Genomic DNA, 23560 nt, shown 5'->3' on the forward strand with positions numbered 1-23560 from the left:
ATATCTAGAACGACTCAGTTAGGCGAGATAGGAAGATCCATATAGAGTTTTCTATGTAGGGTAAAATATTTCGAGGTGTTACATAATTTTTGGCTCAATCGAAATTATAATACCCCCAATACATAGTGTTGTAGGGTATAAAAATTGTATACATGTTTTGACATTACAGGACTACCAAAAAAAATTGTATTCAAGTGATGGAAAGTTGTGTGGGTGGAATGTTGAAGATCAGAGTATTGGACACACTGACCCCCGTACAATAAATGTGTGAAAACAACTAAATGCTACTAAATTAGGCATAGAGTGTATGAATAGAACATGAATAATGAATATGGGAGTGTGAAACGTTCAGATGAGGAGGTGGATCCGGATAGTGATATGATATTATATAAAAAATGGTAAAGGATACTAAGTTTGTTTATATGTGATAAAAAGTGCAATAATTGTGTATATTGGTAAATGGATCATTGGAAGTGTGAATAGATAAGAATATTGATTTAAAAGTTCGTACTTCATAGTGTGTGAAAATTATAAAATGATACTAAATTTTGTATCGAAGGTAGGAAAAGATTACATATTTATAATTTTATTGGTTTATTCATAATAGTTGATTTGGATGACCTGGATTATTGGTTGTTTAATAGGAGGGTTTCTTTGTAGTTGCCAATGATTAGTGTGGTTCTCCCACCTGCCTTACTGAGTTCTGCGTTCTCCCCGTTGGTTTTATTAAGGTTTTTCCGCTCCAATTTTATTTTTCTCTCAGGAAGACGGCACTCGAGACACAGAATAACATTCTCTTAGTTTTTGTTAGAATGGCAAATGAGAAATTCTCTGGATCTTGGACAAAGAGATTTAACCAGCCAGTGATTTATTTTCTGTGAAAAAATGTGATATTATATGTATATGTATGTATGTATATGTATAAATGTGAAATGATATTAAAGGATTCATTCTATTGTTCTTTTAATGGCTGCATAATCAGATGGTTGATTGGCTTAAGGACCGATCATTAATCCATTACGGTATCATGTCATGAGCTCTTACTTTATTTATTTTAGACACAAACCGTTTACTCAAAATGCATTTTGTCTGGCTTTTACCATTTTAGGTCCTTATTGGGAAGGTCTATGGAATAGAATTTTGAAACCAATTTTTTGATTATTCAAACTTTACCGGTCATTTTGTCCTATAATTAATTGTGATTTTTACAGAAAATGTTATTCATAAAACTGCTATGCAATTGTGTTTTTTATGCTAAGATGTCTCTGTTGTGAGCAGCGCATCTGCATATTTTTCACGTTGACTATTTTTCCATAATGTATATTGTCCAGTCTTTACCATTTTATGTCTTTGACAATTAATTGGAAAAGTCTATAAAATAGAATTTTGAAATTAAATTTTTGGATTATTCAAAAACAAAAAAAAAAAAAAAAATGACAAGCTTTTCTAAAATTGTGTTTTTTTATACCAACATGCCTCTATCATGAGCTGTTCTTCTAGATAGTATAACTACAAACCATTTTCTCAGCATTTGCATTCGGTCTTTGGCCTTTTAGGTCTTTGTAACGGGGGACCTAAGAGCTGGGACAATTTTATAATCCGATTTAAAAACAAATACATTCGGAACCACTCAATAGAGTGTATGACTTGACATCTGTCAAAACGCCCATCGTTGATGTTGGTGTAAATGTTTGTGTGTTAAACACGTTAATATCGTTGGCATGATTAGAAAAGCAACAAGAAATAAATCTTCTCTCTTAATGTACTAAGATAATGAAAATATTATTAATTGGCGATAATAAATATAACGGTATCAGCATCAGTGTAGACAACATCAAATCCATTATTGAATTCAATTCGTTATTTTTATGGAGTAAAACGAAGCAATTGTTCGACGTGTATGTGTGTTGGTCTCGGCGTAGGTGTGATATTTCCATGGGTTCTTTTGTAATATTCCAGATACGGATACGAACTGGGGTGTTACATTTCTGATTGTAGAAGGGTGCCAATTGAATCGAATATCATGGATGATTATTCAGCTGCAATGAAAGGGAACGCTATCGCCGATTATCGTCTGGACAAAACAATAATTAAATGTTTGCGTGGCGGGGAGCGGTAGCGGGAATCGGGGTCATACAACAAACGAGCATTGTTACGTGAGCTTCAGATTGTCTTCATTAGCATTTATTACAGTTTATTATTTGAGTTACTTTGCCGGATGCTTTAGTAGTCGGTTATGGCCATTACTACTGTCATTATGGCCGTTATTGTTGCTGTTGCCAAGACTCCTTGCTTTGTTGATGGTGTTGCCGCTTCCATTGTGTTCCATTTCATTTCATTATTATTGCAGTAAATTAATTATAACTGAGATTTCCCATTTAATACTTTGAACGCAATTTTATGGTGATATTTAACATGGAGGAAACAAAGCCAATAAACTGGCCGACATACCGGCGGAGGCGGTGGGCGGGAGGGGGAAGGGAGTTCATGCAATGAATGTATGAAAGAGCACACACTCCTGTCGATGAGCTGAGTCTGTATCGAAGTTACCATTTGGTATTTGATTTCCCTTCCATGGATTTGATCGAAATCGACCAAAAATTGAAAAAGGATTTAATTGGTGGGTATTATTCAATTATATTTCAGCTCATACTTTAAATCGAAGAAATCATGCGGTGATGATGGGTAATCCGAATGGTTTTCTACCATAATCTTTACCGTTGTTACAAAACGAAGGGAAAAAGCTGAAACTTTAATATTTTGCACTATGACCACACTCTGGGCGTAAGCGTACTTTAAGGGTACTAAAAAGTACTAACCCTAAAACTTTCACTTCTATGTTTTGTATGAGCTCCAAATAAGGGAATCTAGGCAAGAAAAGAGAAAACAAATGAAATTAATTGGCGAATGTAAATTCCTTTTTATACCATCCATCTCGAACACTTCGAAATATTCGTCGGATACTCCAAAAAGTATTTATATTCCTGATCAGAATAATGCTGCCTGTCCGGCTGTATCTATGTTGAAATCACGATAGAGTATACATTTTTATACCCTACACCACATGTCTTTGTGCATTTTTTTGTAACATAGAGAAGGAAGCGACCGAAGCACATAATCACATTCTAAGTCGATTTATGCATGTCCGTCCGTACGTTCCTCTGTCCATGTATTTTTGTGAACAAAGTAGAGGTCGCATTTATTGCACGATTATCATGAAACTTTGCACAACATATTTGCTAGGTTCAAGGACGAACCCTATGGAAATGGGAGATAGTCGGTCAACATTAAGATATAGGTTCCATATACACAGGGTGAAATAAAAATATTGCAACAAAGTCAAACGACATAATTTTTACTTTTTTTTAACATTTATTGAATGAAAGCAACAAATGTCGGAAATAGCATCAAATTTTAGAATAAGTTTAGATTTGGTCACCTTTGGGACGAATTATGACCTTCAAACGGCCAATGAAACCGTCACACGCTGCCCGAATGTTGCTCTGCGGTATTTTGTCCCATTCCCGGCGAAGCATTTGCTTGAGGTGATCGACACTTTGATATTGTTAAATTGGCAACCTGGCTTTCCAAAATACTCCAGAATATTTTCGCGATAATATTCGACATTTATTCTGATACCTCGGTCGATTAATACTAGCGGAGAGCGACCATCGGCTATTATGGCGGCCCATACCATCACCATGGCCGGCGCCATGGTCAAATCGAATTTCCGGAGACCAAGGGAGTGATAGAGACAATTGCACTTTTGCAATATTGTTGGTTGTATTTTTAGGATCAATCTACCACTCTCAGATTGAACAAACAAACCTCCCAAAAAATGTTCATATCCATATCAACAATGGCAACAGTGAACTCCGTGTTGGTGATAAATGAACGTCATTTCATTCTTGTATTGTTATTTAAGACGATACAAAGTCAGAGTCGTATATCCTCAAGGTGAATGCCTCTGCTGAAGGGACAAGGCATACAATTTTGCCCCATGAAATAACTGCAGTTTGAACATGGCTACGCCCCTGTTAATGGGATATCATTAAGCCAATGTTGGTGTTGGTTAACAGTAATTACCTGATTACAGATGAGTGAACATCTGTCATGTTAGAAGAACGCTCCTTGCACAGCGGCAATCTATCTCGCCACCCCTCCTTAACCAGTCCACAGTGGCCTTTAAACGATGGCTAAGGCCAAGGCTAATTAATGAAATGAGTTAAAAAGGATAAATGTTATGGCATTTTGTATTCATTATCCAAACAAAGAGTGAGCTGGGGGCATCAAAGGTTTGATGGCGGTACCAAAAGGCTTTTGTCGCTGTTCGTTCGTGTCACAAGGGGTCTCATCATTGCTCGATTACTTACTTATCAGCCACCTGTCTCTTTGTAATTTTCTTCACAACAGCAACCACAACAACAACAACGGCAACAGCAACCCAGTCTTGTGTGGAGTTGAGTAAAACGGAAAAATGTTACGATGTTGATTTTGATGTTCGTTCTGTTCTGTTGTGGTTGTTTTTGTTGTCGTTATTTTTGAAGACACCACAAATTGTTTTACGACTTTCATTCTGCTGCCGACCACATTCATAATTTATACATCAAAAGTTTGGAAATAAGTGTTGGTTTTCTTTTTAATTTATGTAAACATTCTACGAAACATCAAACTTGCAATTCTTGGATATGATTAACATAATCAAGGGGAGTATTCGTATTGTGTGTTTGAAGAAATGAGAGTGGGAAATTCAGGGTTTGGTGATTATTTCGTACGAAATGGATGCAAGTTATTAAATTAAATGAGTTCAACAATATTATGTGACAAGTGTCATCTCAGCTTTAAACGTACAGTACAGTCAATGTTAACTGCGATATAGTCAGAACAGTTAATATAGTTCTCACAGACATGCAATAAATTCGATGTGATCTGTATACATACAGTGGTGGTTGTGTAATTAAAAACGATAATTCGAATCTTTCGAATTTTGTCTGTTAAATTAATTTAATAAAAGATTCCATAAAAATGGCATGAAACTAACAGTATTAATGTTAATTATTGGTAATCACTATCAACTTTAAATCCGTTTTACTTTCACTCTTAGAAATAGTTGGAAATAACTCGGCTGGGAAGAGTTTTGGCAGTACCAATAGATATATAATAACGGGTTGCGTAGGGTAGGGTAGTAAATAATATTTCATGATAAATTCTTTTAAAAGTCTTTTTTACTCTTCCAAACAAAACTTACTGAATAAATATTATCATTAAAAAAAAATATATGCATCTACAATGTATCAATTGTATAATAACTTCGACATGTCCACCTACTGTGGTTTAAAACTCCACTTTAGGTTCATCCCCATAACTTGGCTGCCACTGTGTATGCAGTCATGTATGTCATGTCAGTCCAAGGACAGTCCTTTTTATTCCTACAATATTCATAAAAATAAAATATCAATAACTCAAAGGGTATCCCACACCAACAACAACAATAATAACAACTAAATGCCAAAATGTCTTCCCATAGTTTCCACACCTGACAGATTTGAATTTTCCGATACACTTGAGTGCACATGTCAAGGTCTATTGTGTCATTTGTGTATTGAGTGGGCGATGAGGATGCTACGCCCATATTTTTGTTGTTGCCATTGTTGTTATAACGACTCGTATCGCATGCTTCAGACAGATAATAGTCAGTAATATCTCTGCCATTAACACCGACATCGGGTTGTCGACATTCGTAGACGACAAAAGTTATGTAGCAGCAACTAATTATGGAAATTCTTTGATGATGACAAAAGAATTCATGGTCTGGCATTTTGCAAAGGAATGTTTTCCCAAGGATTCCGAGGTGACTATATTTACATGTGCATATACGGTGGGTTTGATATTTTTGGAATGGGAGTAATGTGGCATTTCCACTGCACTTGAATCGCTCTATTCGTTAACTAAACTTAACTATGGAAAAACGACTTAATTTTCCACACAAAACTTCTTGAGCGAACACTCATATCACTCTGAGAACAACGATAAAATATGTCCCATCCTTAACAAATGAGAGCTATTATCTAAAAAAAATATTATGACATTTGAAAGTGCAAAAAACAAAAATATAATTGTATTTATAAAAATAGAAAACATGAATATAAACTATAGAATGGCATATATACCATCAGGAGAAAGAAAATGTAGTTCTCTATCTATCATAGGGCCGAACACGCACATAATTCTAGAAATAAACATGTAAGCAAAGGCTATAGTCGTGCGGGCCCACCATGTGATCCCCTACAACACTACAATATGTTAGAAGATCCTTTATTTCCAAATCCATTTTGGAAGAATTCGCTTTTGTCACGGGGCACTGCCCAGACTCATCTATACGATTTGCTTGTCTACGATATTTGGGTACATTCGTCAACGAAATTTTGTGTATTTCGGATATCGCCTCTAAGTAATATTGGTATTTTGTCACACAAAAGTAGTGGTCCATTTTAACCTCTTTCCTAAAGTCTAACTTCATGCGAGATTTCGTGTCCTTTGGTTTTTATTTTTGATCTTTATAACGGCTGCAAAACCAGGAACATTTTAAGTTGTTGGTCCATTTCAACCCCTAAATATTTCCCTATATATATCCGATATATTTACTATCGGCATCTACGTAATGGTCAGAATTGACCTGTGTGATTTCCCCAGGATTAAAAATATTCGCGGTGTTACCCAATTTTTGGCCGAATTAAACTTATAATACCCCCAACACATAGTTTATGAGTACCTGTATCAATAATTTTTATTTGACATGTCTCTCTTCTGTAGTGTTGAAAATTTCAAAAATATAAAAATACTAGCTGGCCCTTCCGCGTTGCCGGCCCGTTCTTTTAGTCTTTAATGAGTATTTTTTAAAGCCTAATTAATCACAGATCTCACTTATGCAAGCGGCACAATTTTGATTTTAAATAATGACTTGATTATAAGTATTGACTCCATGACTAAATAGAAATAAATTTTTGTGTTAAATACCTATGTGATAAAGAACATCTATAATAGGCCGATGTGAAAATTCAGCTCATTTTTGTATTGTAAAAAGCTTAACATTTCCATTCAAATGATCTATAATTTGGAATTTGTATTTCCAACATTTAAAATCCTGTACTACGTGGTATTTAGTTTTGTCCACTTCCCACATGAAGGCAAAATGTTGTCAGAATAGCCAAAAAATTAATTTTTTGCTCCGATTACCGTTAGATGGGCATTCATTTAAATTATGCGGTGGAGATCCAATAAAGTCAGCATTTTTCATCATAGTATAATTCAATGACGATTAAAAAAATTTCGGTCCCGCGTTACTTTCTAATTTCGCATTTTTTTATATTTCTGCCACAATTTCCGGCTGAATGAGTCCCAGATTGACATTTCGGAGTTTATTTCATATAGACGTGCATCCCAAATCTACGTTCCCAACCAATATTCTCTTGGGGGTTACAAATTCAATAGAATACCAAATTTTCTTTTCTGACCACACATTGATTGGGAAAGTGGACTTGGGGGTATACTAATGTGGGGACTATACTTAAATAAATTCCTATGTGGATAATTATCTGTAAGAAGGTTTTCTACCCCAGGGTTTTTTACACCAGGTAGCCTCAAGACTGAGATGGGCCCTTTTCCGAAAAACAAAAATTTTATGAGAAGAGGTTTTCTTCCCTCTAGAAACAAAGATGTCAAATAAGGGCAAAAAAAATCTAAGAATGGTGATACCAAAACGTGATCATTTTTTGCAAGGATGGTTTTTTTCTTAAATTATCAACATAAGGTTAAAATGTAGAATATACTTGAAATCGGATTGTTCCGTTATCGGGGGTTATGACACATATCATGACCTGCCAAAGCGATTAAAGGTATCTTGAATGGTTAGGAAGAATTTCTGGAAGGAATTCGCTCTACAATTTTGCGTCCTTTATAGTCGGTATTTCACTGATTGTAGTCCCAATGTATTTTGCATTTTGAGTTTTTATTGGACGAATTATTGTCATATGAAAGAAGCAGGTCCACTTTTTGAAATGAACCCCATAACTCTTTTTCGGTAATTTTCATCTTCCAGCTGAAGGTCCTGGAGTTGAAAGCTAGATGTCAATTTTATACATGAAAGATCGCCATTTAACATCTTATTGCGCACTCATTTGATTTTTTAATATTATTCATTAAGAATTGAAAACAATAAGAAATGTACACTTCAATATAGAAAAAGAAAAAGAAAGATTTTAGAATTTTCATATCATATTCTCTTTTGAAATAATATTATTCGTATTACCCAATGAATACATAAAATCTATAAATAACAGTTTTATCCGTTGTCGGTTTATATACCCAAAAAACCTACACATCATATTAAAATTCCAAAAAAAAAAAAAAACACTACAAATGTACATTCGAAAATAGTAAGTTAAAATGGAAAAAATATGCAATATAAAACATTACTATTGTACATTTTAAAAGTCAAAATGAAAATGTTCAAATTTCACATTTTTACGCGGTTTTTTTGGATTTTATTCTTTTCTGCCAAGAGGCAATTCCGAATTTGTCTAAATCGTTAAAATCAGACCGGCGGTCTTTATGTTATAAGAGTAGTAACTAACACAACTTTCATTTACATATAGAGAGAAGCCTTTTATTTTACCGATTTTTTTCAGTAACTCAAAAAGGATTAAAGAATTCCACTCCCAGAACAGATTTTTCCTTTAATGATAAAGAAAAGAGTAGATTATTGCAGATACTGGACCAGCATGCGATTACAGCCTTTTTCATGGTGAATTTGAAGAATAATTCAGTATTGAAAAAATATTAAAAAAAAATTATTTAGATACATTTAAATTATAACTTAATGCCTTGTCTGATTATCCTCAATTTTCACCCAAAATGTGTAACTATACAACCGGTGGAAAATATTTGTGTGGAAATAGCTAGATTTGCGTGCTTTTACCAAAATTTCTTCTTCCATAAGGGCTGTCTCATTTTCAAGAGACTGGAAGTTTTACTTTGACAATATGAGACAGGTATTTTTTTTTTAATTTTGAAAAGAAAAGTCAAACATTTTTAAAAAGGACCATCCGCTATACACCAAGGATTCTGGATATAATGTAACCGTTATACTATTATGGAATTATATGGTATTTCTATTTTTTTGGGGCTCGCAGGTTAAGTTTTTTTGTCTTTTAAATTATGTAGTTTGAAAAGAAGAAAGTCTTCTGTGTTCAGCTGAGCTCATATAAAGGGGTTGTTTACGAGGATGTTAAAATACAATTTTCATTATATTTTTCAATTAATTTAAAAAATATTAATTCAAAAATATTGTATAAAATTGTGAGTAAATCGAAATTTTTAAGAATTAAATCAATAATATATAGTTGATTAACAAAAAACTAAGAGAAATTAGATGCTTGCACAGTTACCTTGAAGCGCTTTTTTACGTTGGAACCAAATTTATAATTTAATTTTTCCCACTTTTTGGAAATGGGATATCTTTGATAAGAGAGTGCGTAGAAATTTATGAACAAAAATTTCCCGAAATTAGATTACTCAAATAATTTTCTGGGTGCTTTTCATTATTGGGTATTGATAACGTATGAGTAACGCGTGTATTTAATATTGACAAATTACTCATACGCTTCAAGAATTCAGTAGCATTGTTGTTTTGCCATTACCGCCAAACCAATTTAGTTCAATTTGACAATTTAAAAAACTAAGTCAGAATCTACTATATTTGACAAAAAATTTGACAATAACCTCAGAAGTTTTTACACTATTGTGATTTGACTTTCTTTCCAATTCAACTCACAATTATGTCTTTTGAGAAAAAACTTAGTCATCAGATGGAGGTACTAGCCGACCTAATATAGGCCTTGGACTGATTGATTACCTTACTTTCGTCGCTTAATTTTTAAAAAGTATGCTAATTACCAAAATAAGACACAACATGATAATTAAATACATGATAATTAGATATATAATCGGTTTGTTATTGGAAAAAACCTCCAAACTAAGTTAAACTATATTAAAAGAAAAAAACTTTGAATCCTCTCCGATATCATTTTTCTTAAATATTATAAGAAAATTATATGTTTGATTGACTCACCTTTTAAAGAGGTCAGTTGTGAAAACGGATTTTTTTCTATGTAAAGCTAAACCTACTTGTTTTTTGTCCGTCTGCCCTTTTTTTTCTTTGTCTTGGCTTAAATATAGAATTGTTTTCCAATGAAAATCTTTACCAACAGCAATTATTCTGAACGATCAGAAAATTTGTTATTTCGTCTCTTTTAAATTCCGATAAATATATAAAATACACCAACATTAAATATATTTCTATTGCAGTTATTTTTAGATTTGGTATTAAATCGAATCTTCAAATCTGAAATTTTCATTCTCATGATTTGTGAGAGTGTTTTCTCTACCGAACCTTTTTAAGTTCCAAAGAATCAAATAATCGACACTTCGCTCTTTATTTCCGTTTCCATTTCTTAACTGTGGACGACATGGCAAGTGACAATATATTGACATCCATCATCATCCCAATAGACATCTTTGTGGCACGACACGGTCTGCGAATCGAAAACATCGAAACGGTTTCATTGTTCCCACACTCAGTTCCACTTACGTGGCGGCGGAGGTGCAGGCGAAGGCGCCAACAATACAGGCGATAAATCGAGACTGGGAATTGGGAAGCAAAAGTTTGACTAGGATTTGCACCGTTATTGCCTGAAGTGTAATCACGAAAGAGTTTTCAATTTTCAAACATGTCGATGGTAGAGCAACAACGTTGTTCAGTGTTCGATGGATGGAGTCAATTTCCGTTTCCTTCAAATGTATGCCCCGAATCATATCGCAGTACTTGTGTGTGTGTGTGCATGTTGCTATAGCCCATCGAGCAGCTAGCAATTTGTTGCTCTGTTGGCCAGATTTAGTTGTTTGTTAAGAATTGTCATGTCCTTGATTTAATTTTATGATTTAATGGCTTTTTCGGATGAATGGGTGGTGTAGATGTGACCCATTTTGGTTGTGTAGCCCTCTCCCTTCCTTTCTTCCGACGCCCATCCTTCCTCCAAGTGTGGGATATCTATTTGCAACTTATAATTAGTTTGATGAGAGCCTGGAAGTAGACTTTCTTCCGAGTTCCTTAATAAAGTTTTGTTATTTGAACAAAGCCAAAGAAACATTACACACACACACAAACACCGACAAAGTTGTGGGAGGTGCAGTTGTCATGGCATTGGACAAATGTAAACAGCCCTAGCCGTTTTATGAGTTGACATTGGGTACTCATCTGTAAAGGCAACATCTCCAGTTGCTGTGCGGAACTGTTGTGTATAGCTGGGACAATTCCCGTTTACTGCTACAACTTGCTAGTATTTGAGCACGAGTTGTTGCTGGGTACCATTGAGTACCTCAGTGCTGTTATTGACGATGTCGGCGACTGCCATGGATTGTCGCTTTCCACGTTGCCGGAATGGATTATCGAATGCGTTCGCTTGTTCCGCATTTATTGCAAAATTTTTAATTAAAACTCATTAGTTTTGCTTCGGATGTTCGATGCTGCCTTTGCAGTTGCTTGCAGCACTTGGTTGTTTGTCACACTATTACCAGGCATATCCTCAATGGATTGCCCGCACTCTCCCTCACACACACTCGTGCATGGCGGGAACGTCTCTATACTGGGTCGATGGTCCATTAGTTGAACATTTTATGAATGGCAGTCGTACTTTGTTTGTTTGTTTGCTGGCAATCGTTTTCAATAAAATTTATAAATTTTTGTAATAAATTACATGTTTGTTTGCTGCACCAATAGTTGTTGTTCCGAAATTCGACTGCCCTGTGTGTGGCATGGCATTCACCCCGAGCCCGACACCAGCCAGTATTTACTTCAATGGAAATCGTGAGTTAAATTAAAAGTGTCTTTGGGGAGTCCCACTGCAACGCTGCAACAGCGAGGAGCACGTGCATTCATTTTTAATTGAATTGCCAGATTGTGCATGCATCAGGGCAGGGGGTTGGGGTGCGGGACAAGTAGTTTACTCTGATTTCGTCTCCGGCACTTGGTTTATTTGAAAAATTATGACTGTTTAAAAAGCAATCAGCAAAGTTTATGTTATGCAATCGTGCCTCACGTGCCCTGCCACTCCATTCGATTGCGAATCGATCTGATTGCAAAATGTTCGGCAGTCATTTGTGGCTAGACGCGAACGCTGGTTTGTATTTAAATATAAAAATAATTTAATTTACGAATGTCAAACACATTGCATATTTGATTGATAATTTTTTTGAAATGCAGCGAATGGATTCGTGAGTGGATTTCATGGAAAGTTATGGGTTTTGGTCGACACAATGTTGTCTTTTCGTAATTTATTTAAATGTATTTCAAATCGTATTTACAGGAATTATGAAAAGAATAGTTTTCAATGAAAGCAAATCAAATATTGATTTCTAAAGTTCCATTCAAAAATGCTTGATCAAAATCAATTGAAGAGGTTGGTTAGATGTTGAAGCGTGTTGTAATTGCATTAAGCGCCGTAGACATTCAAATTGATGCAGTATCCTCCATTAATACTGAATTAAAATATAAATCGGTGATTTTCCACACAAATTTAATAACACAATGGAACAGTGTCACACCAATACAAGGGAAAGTTTCCTTGTGTTAGTGTTATGCTTTTTGTTTTTTGCTTTTTTCATTTAACTGTGAATTGCTCATTGCGGGCAGACCTCAAGCCACGACTTGGCCGTACATTTCCGGTTCGTCGGAGTGCGGTTGCGAATTATTGTGCCAATGTGTCGGCGCCTTTTTTTCGTGGGGCGTTAAGTGGAAAATCGAGTTGTTTGCAGCAATGGCGGTTTTCAACTTTCAACCTAAAATTTGGTTAAATTTCATTTGGTTTCACGTGAATTCAGTTGGGGTTTTTACACCTCCATTTCGAGCTATTAAAATCTGCGGGATTCCCTCAGCTATATCTTTTTGTTCGTCGCTTGTTTCGTAGTGGAGAAAAAGGTAGCTCCGAACACAGACATTTGTTGCTTTCGCATACGCAAACCGCAATTGAGTGATTTTGCGTGTCTGTAGGTGTGTGAGTGTGTGTGCGTCCGTGTGTGTGAGCATGAGAATGAAAGTGATTGTGTAAAAGTGCAGCTGGTTTAATTGGCGGTTGACGGTATTGTACAATCATTTCATCAGGATTGTGTGTGCGCGTGTGTGTGTAAGTGTCAATGTGTGGAAAATTGTTATATTGCCAGACAAAGCTGAAAGTGGTGAGGGGTGCCGTATGGTGGTTGGGGCAGAGGATATTCGCAGTTATTTAGAATTACAGTTGGACACATTATTTTGGTTTTGTAATAAGCCAATTTTCGTGACCATGAAATGTTGTTATAATTATTTTATTGGATAATTATTTGTTATCGTCGAAAAGGTCAGAATAAAAACAACATATGTGTGTGTGTATTGAGAATTGTTTTATTTCACCGAAACTGTAGTAATAAAATCTCTGACTTTAGGAAAAACTAAAAACTATATATGAGACAGATTCGAAACATTAAAAAAAACTTGAATCGAACTTGGAAGGTTTCTGGTGATTAATTTGCATATGCTTAATGGCAATAAGTTCGAAATAAATACTACTTTACAGAGAACGGCCTTTGTAAGCCATCATTCACACCAAATTTGCCTGATGAGCCGCTTGACCAACGGCGAAGAGAGTCACATAGTGGTGGGTGTGTGATAGTGTTTATCTGGCTTTACATTGCACTGCAAATTTCAGATCATTAAGCTCGTCTCGAAAGAGAAATAAGCACATAAATCATAAACATATCATCTTCGCCTTAACAAGGCAAAACTCAAGAATTGACAACAAATTTTAGCTCCCAAAAAATTATTAAGTTGCATTTATTTAGCCAAAGGATACAAATTATTTGTGAATTATGAAGCCATTTGTTTTAATGCAAAATAAATATTTCAAAAACTGAAAATATGTCATATATGTTTGTTTTTCTTAAGAATATTTGTCCTATTGTGGGATCGCCATACTAACTTTTCATCTAGTGTTGCAGAAATATTGCTATGTTAAATTGTTTAGGAAAAATTGGGAAGTTATTTCATTATTAAAGCTATGATTATTTCAAGAGAACTGGGGGAAAACCTTGCATCTTATGAAAGTTATGATCATTATTTTTTAATTGAAAAATACTAGGTTTGAAGAAAAATTAGACTTTTAACTATGAATTAACCTATGTTGTATATATGTCTCAAAGTTGGATTCTATTCACAACTCGATTCGTTTATTATATACAGGGTGAGTTGAAGCAACTGCAACCAAATTCAGACTGCTGAAATTTCTAAGCCACTCTTCCGACAGTTGTTATAATTGTTAAAGGGACAGCTCATTGTAAACAGCGTACAAAAGAATTTTGGTGAGAATTTTCCGGAAAAAAAATTTAAATGTGAATAAATCTTTTGTGTTTCGTTACCGTGATACTGGTAGTTTAGCCCGACGTCAAGGAAGTGGTCGGAAGAAAACAGCAACATCAGCAGAAATGGTTCGAAAAGTAATGAAGCGACTTGATCGAAATCCGCGTCGCAGTGGCCGAAAAATGGCTCGTGAGCTTAACATATCGCAATATTCCATTCGGCAAACAGCTCGGGGTAAAGCCATTGCAATTCCAAAAAGTGCAAGAACTTACACCGCAACAGAAAGAAAATAGACTCAAATGAGCTAAGGAGATGCTTCGCTTGGCCAGAAGTGGTGAACAGTCTATAAACAAACAAAATTATCGTGTTTACTTGCCAAAGAGGTCAGCTGAAAATGTACACCTTCGGTTGGCCACCAGAACTCAAGCGGCGCCCATTGTGATGGTGTGGGCCGCCATAACAGCGGATGGTCGCTCTCCGCTCGTATTGATCGACCATGGCATCAAAATAAATGCCGAATATTATCGTGAAAATATTCTGGAGGGTGTATGAAAGCCTTGGGCACGCAAACATTTTTGGCTCAGACCTTGGACATTCTAGCAGGACTCACCACCACTGAAGAATGGTTACAAAATGAGTTTCCTCGCTTCATTTTCAGCGCACAATGGCTACCAAAATCTTCGGATACCAATCCTTTGCACTATTGTGTCTAGAGTATTTTGGAAAGAAAAGTTGACCCTAGAAAATACCAAAGTGTCGATCATCTCAAGCAAGTGCTTCACCGGGAATGGGCCAAAATACCGCAGAGCAACATTCGGGCAGCGTGTGGCGGTTTCATTGGCCGTTTGAAGGCCGTAATTCGTGTCAAAAGTGACCAATTCGAACAAATCTACACTTATTCTAAAATGTGATGCTATTTCCGACATTTTTTGCTTTCATTCAATAAAATAAAAAGAAAGTGTAGAAATTAGGGCATTTGACTTTGTTACAGTTTTTTTATCTCACCCTGCATATATCGCAATAGGTATAATTGAGAAAAAGATGGAACGCTGACTTTAAATAATATTTTGTTTCAAATTTCACGCTTTGACGGAAAACTTAAAAAATACCTTCCGATTGCGAACTTTTTGTGTAATGAGATACAAATTAAGAGACAGGCTTAAAGTCGAGGGCGTCCATCCTTTGGATATGCACGAATTGCATTAATATATATGTAAATATGTTCTGTAATTAAATCTGCTACATAAATCCACTATTTTAACAACAAATTAATTTAAATTAAATATTTGATGGTCTTAACGATAAATCTGAATGAAATGCAATTATGTTCCACCGACTTTTATTGCTGCTTCCCCACGTAATACATAATATAATATATAAATCTAGGTAAATTCTTAGAAAAACATTTATCTTTGTTTCATGGTCTTTTCCTTTAGGTACATTTCACCATTAAAAATTTTAGTTTCTTCTTAATTACACGCAAATTTGTAATTAAGTCCGCATAATGTCAACCACCAAAAGACAATATCATTTAAAGCATTTTTAAATGCTTGTGTTGATAGCCAAGACATGTGGATTTTAATGGCTTTAACGTAAATAACACGCTTTATGGCAGGATTTTGCTGCGTTAATTGTTGGTGCTTTTGTGCGCGAGATATCCATTAGAATGTAAATTATCGTTTCCATAGTTTGCGACTGAGTTAAATCTTTCTAAATCCATCTACCCGACATAGAGACTCTGTTGATACATTGAAGTTAAATTTCTGTTCTCGCCAACCATTGGCCATGCCGTTTCCCCTTGAAAGTACCCACTCTTGAACGTAAAACATCAAAGTCTTAATGAAACAGTTAGCCTCCAAGTAAAAAGTGTCTTCTGCTGAACTTGAAAGCGTGTTGTTGTATCTCGCAAATGGCAAAAGGTGCAAGTTTAAGATATAAATTACTAGCTCTCCGCATGTGGATGGATTCAGTAATTTGTTGCAATTTCAGTGCTGCGTCCATGTCACAATGAAATATTGAATGGAATAATAACATTTGTAGCACACACACACAAACACTCACAGGCATTCACATCAAGCAAGTGACTGTCGTGCCACCGAGAAAAAGAGCCGCCATTTAAGAGAATGTCGGAATTACTCTTCTCGTTGTGTTCTAGAGGAAAAGGAAAATACTGGGAAATTTCTTCAGCATCCATGCTTGCTTGCATATCTTTTCAGTTTTCCCCAAATGCTGCCGCATCCACGAAATCAGTTCGTGTTGAATGCTAGAAGCGTAACGTTGTGGTCGCACGGTGTATCCCCACCTCAACAAGGAAACGTGACTCTTTTCGTCGCTGCTCTGGAATTCAATGAAATCTAACACAAATACGAATCTTTTGTTTGGTCGAGTGCTCGTAAGCGTGAATACTTCTTTAAGATACATATACGTATTCAATGCGAGTGTAGTTGTGTGTGTGTGCGTCTAGGTCGTTGCTAAATATTGATGTGCGTGTGTGTGTGTGTTTTTGAAACAGTTGCATTCCTCGAGGCAAAGAAGCTGCCGTTCGCATTCACTGGGAACGTGAGAAGAAGTGTATTAGAAATACATTGAAGCCCCCTTCGAGATAATGTCCATGAATTATGTGGCATCCTCAAGGTCGGCTTAGTTAGTTGGGTTCTAGAGAGAAAGAAAATTACATGTGTATGACCAAAACAAACAACAAATTTGTCTCGTCCCACGTTGTGATGTGCAAACATTGAATATTGTTGTAGTCAACAATTTTTATATTTGTTAAATCGGATCGGATCGGTGTGAGTGTGTGTGTTTGTGTGTGCGTTGAACGCATTTAAAGGAAAGCACAGCCAAATAAAATCACTTTTTGGCCGGCAGCTCTGAAAAATTCTTTCGAAATTACGTCGCGTGGTAATATTTCGCTAAAAGAGAAACAACATTTCTTTTTTATTTCGTTTCTCGGATTTGGGCCGTTCGGCGTGAGTGTGTCAGAGTGCTGTCTGTGCCTTCATAATCGTTGTCGTATTTTTAGTAAATGGTGACTCGCAGCGCGCCGCGACTTTTTGACGACATTTCGTTTTTAGTTTAGAAATAAAATTGAAATTGTATTAATCCAAGCAAGCCAACACAACGACATCAACAACAACAACGACAAGAAAAGCGGAACAACAACAATTTGCACAAATAGTTTTGTATTCAATTATTATTATCTATTTATAAAACAACACAATTTTTGTATAAATAAATATTTGCAGAGAGAGAGAGAGAGATAAATCAAATAACAAGTGTATATTAAATGAATCTTGGCATAATTAAGTGTATGGAATTTTCAAATAATCCTAAACCGAACATGGATGCTGTATAAATATACGCACACATGCATATGTATGCGGGTATGCATAAATACAAGCAAAACAATTTGCTTAGTTTCATCAACACAAAAGCACAACTAAATGTTGTCATAATTCCAAAATCCAAATGAGTATTTCCAGTTCATATCCAAGCAAGTGTATCCTAAAACTAAACCAAACGACGAAAACAGTCAACCCACCAGCTATTCCATCCAGCCATCCAGCATAGAAGAGCTCAAGCGTACATAATAAATAAATAAATAAATAAATACTAAAAACTACATAAATATTTATATCACATACTCTGGTCGACGCCACCGTCGTCTTCGTCGCTGTCATCCCCCTCACAGTTGTTGTTGTCGTCGACGACGATAGATCATTAACGGCAGTCGGTCTGTGCTGGCTGGCCCTGCTTGCCTGTCTGGCCGAACTCGAAGTCGGTCCATGTGTGTGAGCACCAGTGCGTTTGGCTGTGATAGTGTTAGTGCCACCGCCAGTCTTATTGGCATCATTTTTAAGAATCTAGTTCAAGTGCCAACAAAATAATAAAGTGTAGAAAAAGTCCATGTCAAGAAGGCGAAGAATAAATGCCGCCACATAAAAAGTAGTGAAAAATTTCGTAAAAAGTGTGAAGAAATAAATAAATGAAAACACACCAAAGACATTGTGCCCACTTTTCGCTCCTCTCTGTCGTTGCTGCTATTGCCAGTGCTACATTGAATGGCTATAGACCCAAGTCTATATTCTGTTCAGTTCAGTTCAGTTCAGCTCTGTTTATGTGTTGCTCTCACTTTCTTGTGAATGAATGACCTCCACATAATTCTAAAGAAAGAAAGAAGAATAAGTAAAAGAAAAAGAAAACAAACAACATAAACGTAGACCCTGCCTGCACCTGCTGCCAATGAGTGAACGCCATCTAAATTTCCCCCGGCTGCTGCAGCACCAACATTGATGTCCACAACAACAGCGCCACCGACAAGAGCGCCAATATTGAGACCATTCGTTCGAGCGGCCTTGGGAGACATACCGGCGAAACCATTAGCACTCTGCCAGTCAAACATTCATTCATAGAGGCAGGCCACTTTCGTCACTGCACCGGATGGAATCTTGGGTATGTCAACTATTCACTACAAAGTAGATACTTTTAATTGTGTTCCTTGGAAGTCTTTGGTTTGCCTGTGGGCTGTATGAATGACTTTTTTATATGTGGCGTAGGTTTGCCTTCTTTTCCAGTCACTCTTCTCGTTTCTGTTAGTTTCCTTCCATTCCAATTAATTAAAAGAAACTCTTAGGGTGGATGCTTGTCAGTCATAAGGTCAAGGGAAGATATAGCTAGCTATTCACGAATGATTCGAAAATGAACTTTGGCTTTTTTAGCCATTCAAATATGCGAAGAGCAAAGGTGCGATATACTTGGATGATTGGATGAATCCGATGATGCTGGGCAATATTGACATATCGCTCATTTATTCAATGAGTGGCATTATTAAAAAAAAAATTCGTTTTCTGTGTTAGCGTTTTATACATTTTTTCACGAATCATTCTTATTTATTTTTTTAAGACTTTCACGTTGATATCAGTAGAACTTAAGGAATTATAGCTTTAAAATAGAAGAACGAAGAGTATATTGCGTGTATTTAATACTTCAAACCATGCTTAAACAGAATATTGAGAATCATGCAAATGGAAATTGGAATTTATTAAATCTGGATTTGGAACACATACTACCACAAATATTACAAAAAAATATATATTTCAAACGAGTTCGTGTCGAAAACTCATCAAATTGACATTGTTTGTTTTTCATGAAAACGAAAATTCGATGGAAATCGAAAAAATGGCCCAAGGCCATATAACAACATCACAATCTGTTTGAGATTCTATATACTATGGTTACAGATTTGGTTTGTTCAGAGATTCATAATGAAATTGGATTTATAATGAAAATCCCCGAAAAAGGCAGTTTTTTGTGCAAAATCCTAAATACTAAAAATCGCTAAACATAAACTCACACTCCATTTGAATTTATGCAAAATAGTTACATAACATTTTGCATAGATTCAGGTGGATTGTAACTTTAACCTTAAAATTTATTTTTTGTGAGTTTGGGTGTATTCAGAGGCCTACAGATGAACTATTATGGTGAATATTTTGACCATATCTTAATTAAGTTTTTTTGACACTTTTGGAGAAAAGACCCTTAAATCTGTCTCTAATTATTCGACTGCTGATTAATTTGAAAAATTCCCTGATTTTTGCGCGTAATATTGCCACAGAAAATGTATACCTAAAATGCATGGCTTCCAAGGATTCTCGAAAATTTTCAAAAATGTAATAATAGATACAACTCGCCTGCTTAATTTTGGTAACCTTCCTAAGCACGTGTGTTTTCTTTTCTTTTGTAAATTTAGAAAAATGTGAAATTTGCTGCACTTGGTGATGGCGGGTTACCTTCTTTACTGCACAATAAAATATAAAAAAAAAATATGTAAAAACTTTTCCATTTTTTGGATATTTTTTTCAATAATAGAAAAGTGTTTTTTCGTCAACCATTTTGTCAAATGGTTTAAATGATAACCTTGCCGTTCTTTCGGGTCAAACCCCGGTAACCCGAAAGAACGGCAAGGTTATCATTTAAACCATTTGACAAAAATACCTATCTAACCTATGTTAAACTTCCTTTTCTTATTCCGATCTTCATGAAATAAATACCTAAATAATATGATCAATGTGCATTAATCTTTTGAATTGAATTTTTTTTGTCAGCACCTTTATCTGAAATCAAATTTAAATATTCAAAAGGGCTGAAATGTGTATTAGACCCAAACATTCTACCATCAAATCTGTAAAGTTATCTGCAAAGAAAGTTAGATTTCTGTACACCAATATTTCTAACGGGGTATTCATAGAAATATCCGGCAGCACCTTTCTCATCGACTGCTCGAACAAAACTAAACTAAACTAAATTCTATCAAAAGTATTTTGTCAGAAAATTCAAAACAATTTATTTTTTACAATTGTATTGGTGAACACACAGATATCCCATGGGACTCTCTGTGCATAACCAAGTTACAGTATTTGTCATAATCTTTCCTGGATGCAGAGATAGGGCTCTTTGAAACCTCACAACCCTGTTCTGTTCAGTATTTCTGACACTATTTCAATTCCATAAAACAATAGGATATGGGTAGGTTTAATCTTGATTTTAGAGGGATATTTACGTTGGGGAAAAACTGCTTCGTAAAGAAGGACAGACCCTTTCAAAAAATATTTTTATATTGGTCTTAAAGAAAAGTTGACCGTACATTATATTTATCAAGCATCTACTTTGTTTCACAAGTACAGGGTTGCTCATATTCGACGGACCTTTGGGCCCATTCCAATCTACGAGGCTTGTCCGCAGGCAACATTCTTTGCCTCAATTGAATTTTGTACGGGAAAAAATGCAAATCAATGCGAATAATCCGTTGTAAAGTGGACCAAGCCATGCCCAACTGTTGAGAACGGCGTTTTTGGGATGTTCTTGGGGACCTCTCAACACTGGCTCGTACGGCGCCTTGGTCGACTTTTATATGGCCTTTTCGTATTAGAAAGAGCCTTACCAGTCGAAAATTTTTCGTATAAACGCTTAATGGTGTTCTTAGAAGGCGCACTTCTCACATTTTTTAATGTTTTAAAAGCACGTTGAGTTTTCACAATTGACTTCTCGTAAATGTCAACTATTTCAGAGAGCTCGCGTGACGTGTATTGGTTCATGGTAAAAATCCGCTTGGACTGACGCTTCAAATGCGGTATGTCATTAAGCGATGTGACATCTCTGTCAAAAGTTGTGGCTTCGCCAGATGGGTCCGTCGAATACGGGCAACCCTGTAGACGCTATTAACTAGCAAGGCTACATCATAGACTCCGTCTTTGTGGTGATTATGGCTAACGTATTAATGGACGTCCAACATGAACATCAAGAACCATAGTTGTTAATACTGTTATCCAACAATAAAGGAATTCACGGTCTTCAGAGGCTCCTTTAGATCAGTCACATAAAGTAGGAACAAAATCGGACCTAAATTAAATATATAAGCCTTTTACTATTAAGGCCATTTCAGAAGTTTATCGTCCATTGACATTTGTTTCTCGTTTTTTTTTTCATTTAGCATTTTTGTGACACATTTTAATTTGTAGCAATTTTCATGAATAACGAACGAACAACAACGTGCTAGAACTAGTTGCTTGTATAGTTCACGTACTCGACTGTTCGTTCCAGGCATTTGCACTATTTTTACTGCCTTCATGAGCTACAAATATTTCATCAGTAAATGTTAGCGAATGCAGTTTGTATGTTTTGAATGAAAATGTGAAAAAATCTCGGTAGTGAAGTGGGATCCGCTCTCTCCACATGCAAATTATCGCAACATGACATAATATTTTTGTTATATTGAAAAATTTACGATTTAGCCCATGTTATATTTCGGAGTTGTAACATAGTCCCTTGTTCTTTTGCTAAGTCAATAAAAATATATTAATTTAAAAATTCTGTTACCTTTTGCGCTTGCTTTGTATTAGTTAATATATTACACTTATGTCGCACAAGATATTTTTGTATGTTTCGTGGCCGATTCGAAGATCTGAATATTTTGTATTCATGAGCAACAACTTGCTCTATGTACCGATTCAAGTCGAGCGAAGTTCAGTTAAAGCCGACAATTCGATAGTATAACAACCACAGGAGTGGTTTTATTTTGTTTTAGTCAGTTGCCAATTTGCATAGATTACCCCAAGGACATACCTCAATCAAACATTCCTTGGGGTTTAAATGTTGGCAATACATGGTGTGCCACTATTGCCACAACTTCACTTGCACTCTCTTTGCTTTGACCGTGTTCGTGCGGTCGCAACTCCAACTAAATTTTCTTTTTGATGCAATTACTCATAGCATCAACCGCAAATAAAATCTCTTGTTATAGCTGTTTTGATGTTGTAGCTTGTTCTTTTTATGATGTATCCCCCCCCCACTGCGTCCCACCATCCTTTTAGCCATTTGGCCTATTCAACTGGTAACATAGTGTACACAATGTAGAGTAATGCGAGTGTAAGTGTGTGTGTGCGTTGTTTCACGAAGTTTCCAACACAACCGCAAGACGACTGACTGGTCATCCATACACACATATTCGCCAGAGAGGAAAGAAGTCATAAACTGTTTGATACTTTTAAAATTTTCATTATAGCCAAAGTTGGAGGCAATGCTAGTTCCGCAACTTGTCCTCCCGCCCGCTTAACTTTCGCTGAGGCACATTTACATGCATTCAAGTTCCTTTAACTTCGACACAGTTTCTCGTAAGTAATTTGGTCGTCTGGACTGGGTTACCTCCGACACTAGTCCGTATTACGCGTGTAATCAGATTTGGGCTCCTCGGGCGCAAAACATCCTCCTGAGCGGGGCAATGGGTTGTTCACCTAGTGGTTTCAGTTGGCATTGTTCATTTAGGTTCACAGTTACAATTTGAATAGAAACTTTTTGCTCAACTTCAACTTTTGCCAACAGTTAAGTGAATTTGACGAAAACGTGTTTAAGGTCTTAACAGCACACTCGTCAACCCCCTTGCCTGTGGAGCGAATTATTCAGCGCCATAAAACTTGGGGGGCTGTAGAACACTCATAGACATGAGGATCTCTTAGTGGCGCTGGCGGAAGATTGTCGTTGCCGTTGGCATTAGCTTAAGCCTAAATGATGCCACCCTGTCGATGTGTCGGAATGACAAGAGTGTTGGCCTTCGTTCCC

At 36.0% G+C, this 23560-nt stretch overlaps 1 protein-coding gene across 1 annotated transcript in view; it reads left to right on the forward strand.

Moving 5' to 3' along the window:
* Positions 1-16711: 16711 nt before the first annotated feature.
* The window catches only part of LOC101899254 (uncharacterized), a 114775-nt gene continuing 107926 nt past the window's right edge, over positions 16712-23560 (forward strand). Inside the window, exon 1 of the mRNA XM_059121572.1 lies at positions 16712-18895. The gene's annotated coding sequence lies outside the window, so the exon portion shown is untranslated. The remainder of the gene's footprint in view (positions 18896-23560) is intronic.

Source organism: Musca domestica, unplaced genomic scaffold (genome assembly GCF_030504385.1).
Source record: "Musca domestica strain aabys unplaced genomic scaffold, Musca_domestica.polishedcontigs.V.1.1 2, whole genome shotgun sequence".
Lineage (NCBI taxonomy): Eukaryota > Metazoa > Arthropoda > Insecta > Diptera > Muscidae > Musca > Musca domestica.